This window comes from Anopheles merus, unplaced genomic scaffold, assembly GCF_017562075.2.
Source record: "Anopheles merus strain MAF unplaced genomic scaffold, AmerM5.1 LNR4000099, whole genome shotgun sequence".
NCBI classification, from domain to species: Eukaryota; Metazoa; Arthropoda; class Insecta; order Diptera; family Culicidae; genus Anopheles; species Anopheles merus.
This window is the reverse complement of record NW_024427679.1, coordinates 19,993-30,888: the sequence shown is the minus strand read 5'-3', so window position 1 is coordinate 30,888 and position 10,896 is coordinate 19,993.

Here is a 10,896-nt window from a genome sequence, read left to right as displayed (position 1 = left end):
AGCCTTCTGCAAATCAATTAATTAATAAATATTATTTTTAAAAAAAAAGTGCCCTAAGCAATATCATTTTGTAACGCCTTCAGCGCTTTCATTAAAAAAACAGCTTTCGTCGACGACTTCGGCCGGAATCACTAGTGTTGTGTGTGTGTGTGTGTGTGTGTGTGTGTGAAAGTGAAGTGATTCCGTGTTTTGATAACTCCGATTGCTTTTTGTTCTAAGCCTTCTGCAATTTTAATTTAATTCCACAAACCCACATTTGCCGTCGGGAATTTAGCATCGCCTTCAGCGTCTTTACCAAGTGCCTTCTGCAAACAAATTAAATAAATAATCAAGTTATATTAAATTAAATAAATAGAATTGCCTTCTGCAACTAAAACAAATATATTTTATTAAATTATTTAGCCTTTTGCACTAATCATTTATTCACAAAGAAATTCATTTAATTGCTTATTAGAATCGCCCTTAGCGCTTAAATACCTTTTCAAACCATTTAATTAACCTAGTTTAAATATTAAAATTTTAATTTACTCGCCAACTTCAATAAATTAATAGTAAAAGCATCGCCTTCAGCGTCTTATTTTAAATTAAACCTTCTGCATCAAGCATTCGTTGAGACTTCGGCCGGAATCACTAGTGTGTGTGTGTGTGTGAAAAGTGAAGTGCAGTGTTCTCGTGTTGACTGCTCCGATTGCCATAAGCCTTCTGCATTTGATTTAGTTAAAATCAATTAATTTAATTTGCCTTTTTTTTTAAATCCTTTTTTTTCCCATTGGGAAATTAGCATCGCCTTCAGCGTTGGAACAAAATTATTTTCAATAGTTGCCTTCTGCAAAATACTTCACCATTTATTATAAATTTAATAACAATTATAAAATAAACTGTTTGCCTTAAATAAACCAAATCAATTACATAAGCCTTCAGCAAACATATTTTTTGAATTAAATTGCCCTCTGCAAAAAAAAACAATTATTCAAAATCCTATAAGACAATTATTATTAGCATCGCCTTCTGCGTTCAATTAATAAATTAATTAATCAAGCCTTCTGCAAATAAGCTTTCGTTGAGCGGTCCACGAGAATACTTGTACTAAGTGTGTGTTGTGTTCGAGACTCCCGGTTCCATCTGTTCCAGCGACGAGAAACATCGAGAGTTTTCAAACCGGCAAATAGTTTAAATTTTTATAGTGTAGAATTTGAAATCCCATTCACAACCTAACCAAATCTCAATTAGTTCCCCAACTAAACCATTATTATATAAAACTGCATTTATTTTCTTATTTCGATTCTTTCTCCCCCTCAGCATTAAATTTCATATTAAATATAAAACTAACAGTAGAAATAGGCAAAAAAAATATTACATAAATAATTCAAACCACCATTCGTAAAGTAGAATAATTCCAAACCCAGTAGAGCTAACAATTTAAATTTCAAAATCCATCCAAACAAAATTTCAAAACTCTCGTAAAGCTAACAAAATATTCTCCAATAACGAAACACAGAGCAAGGTGACCGGAAACCCATTTTACCTGTAACCCGTAGCATAGCCAAAATAGAACGGGGGAAAATTCCCATTTTACCTGTAACGTTGAAGCACACACGTCTCCTCACGTAGTTTGTCACTTTTAAGCATTCCTAAATTTCATTCATTTCATTCATTTCATTCAAATCTCAAAATTTTGAAATAACTTTAACTCTGAAGAATTAAAATAACACTTACAAAGCCTTCCGCGATAATAATAATAATTAAACCAGTCCAATTACTTTCCGTTGGAAATTTTTTGTTTACTTAAGATATTAAAATATTATTTTATTCTCTTCCACTATTAATAAGAAAAAATCTTAATTTAAACAAGTCTTTTTATTAAAATTAATAAAATCGCCTTAAGCACAATACAGCAAAATTAAGTAAATTCCTCTTCTTTAATACATTGCTTCATTATTGCCATAGCATAATTCAATTTCAAACCATCAATTTAATTACACTTCCACAATCAATCTCAATTCCTATATAGATCTTTAAACTTCATATAAATTATTTTAAAATTCAATTTTACAAACTCAGTTGCTTCATTACAATTCTTCACCTTTTAAATTAATGGCAATACGATCTCCCAATCCACAACCCTAATAAGTAGAAATTTATTAAATCACGTAGTTATTCCTTTTCTCCCGGTTTAAGCATTCCTAAACTTCATTTATTTCATTCATTTCATTCATATCACAAATATTTAAATAACTTAAACTCCAACACATACAAAGCCTTCCGCTATATAATTTTATTTACACTAGTTCAATTCTTTTCCGTCGGGAAATTTATTTCAATTAAATTATTTAAATATTATTTTATACTTTTCAAACATTTATTCAATCAGACAAGCCTTTCAATTAAAAAATTTAAAATTGCCTTCCGCGAAATTCATCAATTAAATAATCTCAATTTCAATTCGTTGCTTCATTATTGCCATAGCAAACTTTCATTTAAACCATCAATTTAATTTCCTTATACAATCATTCTCAATCCATTATTACATCTTCATACTTAATATAAATTAATTTATAATTCAATTTTAATAACTCGTTTGCCTAAATTACAATTCTCCACCTTATTAATTATTGACAATACGTTCTCTCCATCCAAAACCCCTTAACAAGTAGAAGTTCATTAAATCACGTAGCTATTTTTCCCCGGTTGTTTGCATGTCTAATAATAATTAATATTTCATATTTTGAAAGTTGAGCAATAATTTAAAAGATTTATATTAAAGCCCCATACCATTTTGACATTAAATTTTATTATTTGACACTTGCAATTGATCAATTAATTATACTCAAATATTTAAATTAAATAAACTCACTTTTACTCAAGGGTTCTTAAATACTTTCATTAAATACTTTACTACTTTTATCTGCCGGCCCGATCCCACAAGAACGATTAAATATACAATAACAAAAGATTAAAACATCAATTAATACTTTTAAAGCCATACTCCATAAATAATTCTTATATTAATTGACTCAATATTTTAATTATCCATGCAGACCTTATATTCAATTTAAACTAAATCCTATTTTATTATTGCTTTGCTTATCATTATATTCATTCAAAGTAGAACTGAATATTTAAATTTAAAGTATCCATCCTAACAAAATTTCAAAACTCTCGTAAAGCTAACAAAATAATCTCCAATAACGGAGCATAGACCAAGGTGACCGGAAACCCATTTTACCTGTAACCCGTAGCATAGCCAAAATAGAACGGGGGAAAATTCCCATTTTACCTGTAACGTTGAAGCACACACGTCTCCTCACGTAGTTTGTCACTTTTAAGCATTCCTAAATTTCATTCATTTCATTCATTTCATTCAAATCTCAAAATTTTGAAATAACTAAAATTCTGAAGAATTAAATTTAATACACGAAGCCTTCCGCGATAATAATAATATTTACACTAGTTCAGTTGCTTTCCGTTGGCAATTTTATTTCAATTAAATCATTTAAATATTATTTTATTCTTTATAAACATATATATAAATATATATTATTTAAACAAGTCATTCACTTAATAATATATTGACATCGCCTTCAGCGCAATAATACACAAATATATATTCATGCTTTTAATTTCATTGCTTCATCATTTTAAAGCATTTTTTCCATTACAAGCCATTTAAATCATTTCCCTTAACACCCAATATTAATTACACTTGACATTAGTTTCAATCTAAATTCATTTCCAAATAGAAATTTTATTTAATCACGTAGTTATTATTTCATCCCGGTCCTCTGCATGTTTATTAAAAAATAAATTAGTTTTTCGATTTGAATAGTTTTTAAATTAATTAAATAGATTTATTTACATTATCAAATCAACAGCTGACCACTTGACATCAAACGTTGACACATTATCAAATTGACAGCTCAATATTTATGACAATTGACGTCGCTTCGACAGTTAAATTGGTTGACAGTTATTACTTAAATTAATTAACAGTCGTAACGGAAAAATTTAATAATATTCAAACATTTAATTTAAATTTAACTCACTTTTGCTTAAAAATTCTAAATTATTAAATTAAAATAATTCATATAAATAAATTTTTTGCTGGCATCCTAATAATTAACATATTTACACTATTAATATCCAAAATCACTCGATTGACAATAGAAATTTATAAAGTAAACTCCTAATTTTTTTGAATAATCATCATAACAGTTGAAAAATTTCTTTTAAATATCCACATAGAAATTATATTCGATTTTAATTAATTATTACTAATTCCTTGCCGATTTCTAACATCTTCATATTTAATTAAACTGTTTGGTTAGATTTATATCAGCACTCTTGACATATAACGTCATATTCATTTGACAATCAAACAATTCTGACAATTTTTTTACACCTGACATTGACATTAAATAGACTGACAGCTTTTTAAATAAAACAATCTAAATTTTCAATTTATTAAGCTTGATACCTTATTAAATAATTATCGGAATTCCTTCCCCCCTCTTACCACTCAAAAAAAAAAAAAGAGCCCCTTTCACTTTTATTTAACTTATATCCAATCTTAATTACCTTATACACTCTCTCCATGTATTCTTTGACATTTAAATAATTGATGCTATTCATTTATGACTAATCTTGCTAAATTAAACCAACTCAATTAAAATTTCCTTGTTTGTTACAATATTATAATTTTTAAAATAGCTTCTGTTTAATTTAATAACAAACGTGACATTAAATTTTCGACCTTAGACAATTGACCCTAGACAATTGACAACCAATAATCCTTTTTCGATTGACACTTAATCAGGCCTGACAAATTAATTAATTACGTGACTGACATTTACATTAAACGTTCAATAACACCGACAAAAAAAAAACTATTGACAGTTTATATACAGCGCGAGATTTATTGACATCTCGCGTCAAAGCACGACAATTATTTTAATTTTCCTTCTTAATTATCATAAATTAACATTAAAATCCCTCCTGAATCGACACTCCGTAGTTACATCATCCCAAAGTATCCCAAATTATTCAATCAATTAATTAAAATTTTGCCAGTCCCTTTAGAAAATCAGTAGACAGTCATAAATAACTCCATAGAAATTAACCATAGAAATTAACGGTAGAAAAATGGTGATGAATACACGCTCCACTTTACTTCGTAGAAATAGTCCCTCAAAGGCAGGAACCAGTAGATATTCCACCCGCCGTAGCTCACTGGGAACGATGTCCCCGTCTAAGGCTTCGGCCACCAGCTTTGGTAGACGGGCATCAACAAACCAGCTGATAGCCTCCAAGGCGATGGCACCTGCCCTACGAAGAGCTTCTTCGGTAGAGGTGGAGGGGAAAGCAAAAAGGGTATCTGTTCTCCCGCAGATCGCGGAAGACAGCCAAGGGGAGGGTTCCAAGGCAGGGCAAACATATGACAGGAAATTTTTCGCAACTGCATATCCAGCAGATTCCAATCCCATGGGCCCATTGCAGAAAGCAAAACATGAGCTCATGCTGTTTATCAGGGACACCGTGAAGCACAGGGCTATTTTAGCAAAAACGCCTCAATTCTCCGATTGGGAACAGCGTATAGGCTCAGTATTGGCCCTGTTGCACAACCTTCCAGCATTTTGGCTAGGGGAGGCCGGGTCAGGAATTGATGTGGGAACGGGAACAGAGGATCTTGTGGTGGAGGATCCGGTTGTGGAGCAAGACTTAGGGCCTTTGGCAGGCCCTAATCAGGATCAGCAACCGGGTTCCATTCCCTTGAATGAGTCGGACGTCACCAAATTCTTCACTGTTTTTGGGGGAATCATGCGGGAGATGTATGACATAATAGTTAGGGAAAACGAGGCCAAGACAGCAGGAAATAAGGAACAGGGACAACAGTTGGCAGTTCAAGGAGGGAAAAATAGCAAGAAAAAGGGAAAGGGTGGGAAGGGGGAAAATAGTAAGGTTGTTGCGGCAGAGGAACCGTTGGCAGGGGAAATTTTTTCAAGTGACCAGGGATCTGGACCACAAGGGGGGCAAGAGGGGGCGCAAGAATGGCGGACGGTAAAGGGGAAGACTGCCGTGCGCCGGGAGAGGAGGAAGAGGAAGAAGCAGCGTGAAGCTGAGCAAGCAGCCAGCCTCGCCGCAAATACCCAACCTTCTGCTTCCCAACCCATGCAAAAGCCGGCACCTGCCTTTAATCCCAGGGCTGGCAGAATGCCAAATGCCATTGAACTTGAATCAATTGGGGGATTCAAGTACGCGGACATGATGCCAATCCTTAGGGAAACGGTGAAAAAGGAGGATGTGCAGAGAATCCGCACAAACTTCAAGGGTCATCTACTCCTGGAATTAGCACCATTGTCGCACCAGGAAACGATGACCCTTTGGAGAGAGGTGTCCAAAGCTCTTGACGGCAAAGCCAAATGCCGACCGCGGACACCCTCAGTGCGGGTGAACTGCACCAACATTCCGCCTGGCACTTCATCCGAAGAAATTTCTTCGGAAATGAGTGCCGCGTTGGGCGTTGAAATTTTCAGCGACCAAATCACGACCGTAAAAACGCATTACGGTACGTTGGTCGCATTTTTCGATTGCCCAGCAATAGCGGTCACCGACCAGGCCCTTGCGAGGCAGTACACGGTTGGTTTCAGCAAATGCTGCAGGCTTCGGCTATTGGAACGCCGGCGGCAATGCTACCGGTGCTACGAATACGGGCATACTGCTGCCCGCTGCCGTGGCAAGGACCGTAGTAGCAAATGCCACCGTTGCGCAGAAGATAAGCACGAGGGTCCGTGCACTAGGGAGCGGAAGTGCTTGGGATGCCAGGGCCCGGATGCGATCGGGCACTCGCTGGGCCAGCGCAGTTGCCGCTACTTTGGAAAGGTAACCCCACAGCCCAGTCATGATTAGAGTGTTCCAACAGAACCTCAATCATGACCAAATGGCACAAGACTTGCTTTTGCAAAGTGCTCGTGCCGAGGGTTGTGATATTTTGATTCTCTCGGACCCCTATTGGGTGCCGAGTAATAACAGCAATTGGGTTACCGATACCACTGGCCGGGTTGCAGTGGTATCAGTTGGGGATTATCCTTTTCAGCGCATCATTGACAACCAACGCGAGGACTTCGTTGTGGTCGAGATGCGGGGAATTGTTTTCTGCTCCGTTTACCTACCACCCGTGGGTTCCGATTTGACTGTCGAGGAGTACAAACGCAAATGGACCGAAATTGTGTCGGTACTCCCACGGAATCGGGACACCGTGATCGGGGGTGACGTAAACGCCTGGTCAGGTGCATGGGGGATGGAGCGAAGGCCAAACGATGGGGAAAGGGTATCTAGGGGGGGAGTTGTGATGGACGCGGCGGCCGCTTTGGGATTGGTTCTCCTAAACCAGGGCAACCAGAGCACTTGGATGGGGGGAAATGGCCGCAACTCCATAGTGGACGTGTCGTTTTGCAGCCCCTCTTTGGTAGGGGAAAATAATTGGCGAATTTGTGACGAAACCCCAAGTGACCACAATACTATTAAGTTTGTGGTCGGCAGGGTTCCGAGACAGCGTGCCAATAACGTGGGAAACTCAGCAGTAAATGGGGGAAGGTGGTCCACAAGATTCTTCGACAAGGATTTGTTCGTTGAAATCTTGAGGGACCAGGACATTTTTGGGCATGTTGCTACGGCAGAGGAGCTGACCCAGGCCATTACGGTGGCTTGTGACGGCACCATGCCTAGACAACCCCCAAGGCGACAGGGCCGGCGTCCAGTTTATTGGTGGACGTCCGAGATTGATCGGTTGCGCAGCCATTTTCATGGAATGAAACGGCGGTTCAACCGGGCCCGGACCGAGGAGCAGCGCGAGGAAAGGCGTCAAATGAAGTCGGACGCACGCGCTGCCCTGGAACGGGCCGTCAAGCTCAGCAAGGACCAACACAAGCAGGATTTGCCGGAACAATTGGAACCGCACGGCTTTGGCCCTGCGTACCAAATCCGCAAGCAGCAGTGGGAAGGAGCTCGGGTTCCGATGGAACGGGATGCTAATAAGCTCCAGTTCATCGTGAATGAGCTCTTTCCCGAGCGTCCCCCGATGGAGTGGCCCGAGACGGAAGTAGGTGGGGATCCGATGGATCCGGTCTCGGAGGAGGAGTTGGCGGAAGAGTTGAAGGAGATTGCCCGCTCACTCAACCCCAAGAAAGCTCCAGGGGACGACAATATTCCGAACATGGCTGCAGCTGCGGCAATTATGGCTTTTCCTGCCGTTTTTGCCAAAAGCTATAAGCAGCTACTGGAGACAGGCACTTTCCCCGACGCATGGAAGCGGCAGCAACTGGTGCTGCTTACCAAGTCGGGGAAACCACCTGGGGAGCCCTCGTCATACCGGCCCATTTGCTTGCTGAGTGTGTTGGGGAAAATTTTGGAGCGGTTGATTCAGCGGAGGCTGACAACCCACCTGGAGTCCACTGGGGGACTTTCGGATGCCCAATACGGTTTCCGTAAAGGGCGTTCGACCGTGGATGCCATCACTCGGGTGATGGATAACGGGAAAGTCGCTCTTGATAAAAAGCGAAAGGGGGATCGCCTCTGTGCGGTGGTAACGGTGGACGTCCGGAATGCCTTCAACTCGGCAAACTGGACAGCGATCGGCCAAGCTCTGCAGCGTAAAAACACTCCGCCTTATTTGCAGGCGTTGCTGCGGAACTATTTTATTGGCCGAACGCTCCACTACGATACGGATGAAGGAGTAGTGTCGAGGACTGTATCTGCTGGCGTTCCTCAGGGTTCGGTTCTAGGACCAACACTGTGGAACGTCATGTATGACGACCTACTCCGCTTGCCGCTCGAAGGACTACGAGCGGACATCATCGGGTTTGCTGACGACGTGGCCTTCACATTTTTGGGAAGGACCACGGAACAGGTCAGCGCGTTAGCAACGGCTAACCTGGAGAAGATCGAGCGGTGGTTGCAAGGAGTCGGTTTGGACCTTGCCCACCAAAAGACCGGGTTCATGATCTTTTGTACCCATCATGTCCCGCAGCTCGCAGAGCTACAAGCGGGCGGTCACTCGATCCAATCCACGGAAACGCTGAAATACCTGGGAGTGGACCTCTGCCGCAAACAGCACCACAGCCGGCATCTGGAGAGGGTGGTCAATAAGGCTTCACGGATTACGAATGCCTTGACCTGCCTGATGCCGAATAAGCGTGGTCCTAAGAGCCGCAGTAGGAGACAGCTCGTAAACGTCGGCAACAGTATCATCCGATACGGAGTTGCCACCTGGGGGCGATGGGTCTTAGACAAGGAGACCCATCGCAAATCGGTCCAAAGGGCGCATCGACCGGGGGCTCTCCGAGTCGCCAGCGCCTTCCAGACCGTATCCTATGACGCCGCTTGCGTTGTCGCCAACACCACCCCGTTAGTCCTCCTCATGCAGGAGGATATCCGCTGCCACGACGAAAAGGTAGCGAGTGGTGGCGTTCAATCGGACATACGGAAGCGACAACGGGAGGAAACGATGAGACGCTGGCAGGACCAGTGGACAACGGGTGCAGGGCAACCAGGAGCACCAGGATTGAAGACGAGGAGACTGATCCCAGACATTAATCTCTGGGTCAGCCGCAAGCATGGGGAAGTCGACTTTTTCCTCACCCAGCTCCTCACGGGGCACGGGTTCTTGCGCTCCTATTTCGTCGAGAAAGGCATCCTGGATGGCTCGCCCAACTGCCCCGAATGTGGGGACGCCGTGGAAGACGTGGAACACGTGCTGTTCCACTGTCCACGGTTCGATCGGATCCGGAACGAGATGCAGCAGCGGTGCCATTCCCGAGTAACAATGGATAACATTGTCTCGGAAATGTGCGCCCGCAGCGATACGTGGGAGGCCGTCCGCGCCGCCGCCAGGACAATCTTCTCCACTCTCCAAGCGAGATGGGATGTCGAGCGTCCACCAACGGCAAGGCGACGCAGGCGGGCCAGACGGCGGGCGAGGGACGCAAATGGCGGTCCCTCAGGCCCTGCGGCACGGCAACAACCCGTGCCACAAGGGCCACCGTAAGCTGGAAAGTTACTAATCTTTCTTCTTTCCTTTCGTCTCTTTCCAGCTTTCTTTTTCTCTTCTCTCTTCTATTTTCAGCTGTTTCTATCTCTTTTCTGTTTTCTTGTTTCCTCTATCCAAATTTCATTTCAGGAGAACTGCCTTACGTGCTTGGAGTGGTGACCAACGATGCAGACCCCCCATTGCCCACCCGAAGTGTGGGTGATAGGATCACAGGGACCGCGTCGCACCACGGAAAGCAGCGTAATAAGCAGCATCAGCAGACCAGATCGCCGCAGAAGATGCGTCGTGAGCCAGGGTGCAACCGCACACACGACTCCGCATGAAGTAATACGCACCACAGCGTACCGGCCGGGTTGGGTAGGTCGGAGAGGGGGATGGAATATGCTCACTCTTCGTTAACAAAAAAAAAAAGGTAGCTATTTAACTTGTTTGCCATGATAAGCAACCTGCTTCCCCGACCGTCGCGGACACCATTCTTGGACAGAAGTCCTAGTACGTAGAGTACTTTCCCTAGGTATGTGCCCGTTCGTGACTATCGTTGCGTGCATACGGACACGCTTGGGTATGTTTACCATACAAGGTTTACTAGGGAAACCTGCTTGCTCGACCATTGCCCTCCCGTCGCGGACACCATTCTTGGACAGAAGTCCTAGTACGTAGAGTACTTTCCCTAGGTATGTGCCCGTTCGTGACTATCGTTGCGTGCATACGGACACGCTTGGGTATGTTTACCATACAAGGTTTACTAGGGAAACCTGCTTGCTCGACCATTGCCCTCCCGTCGCGGACACCATTCTTGGACAGAAGTCCTAGTACGTAGAGTACTTTCCCTAGGTATGTGCCCGTTCGTGACT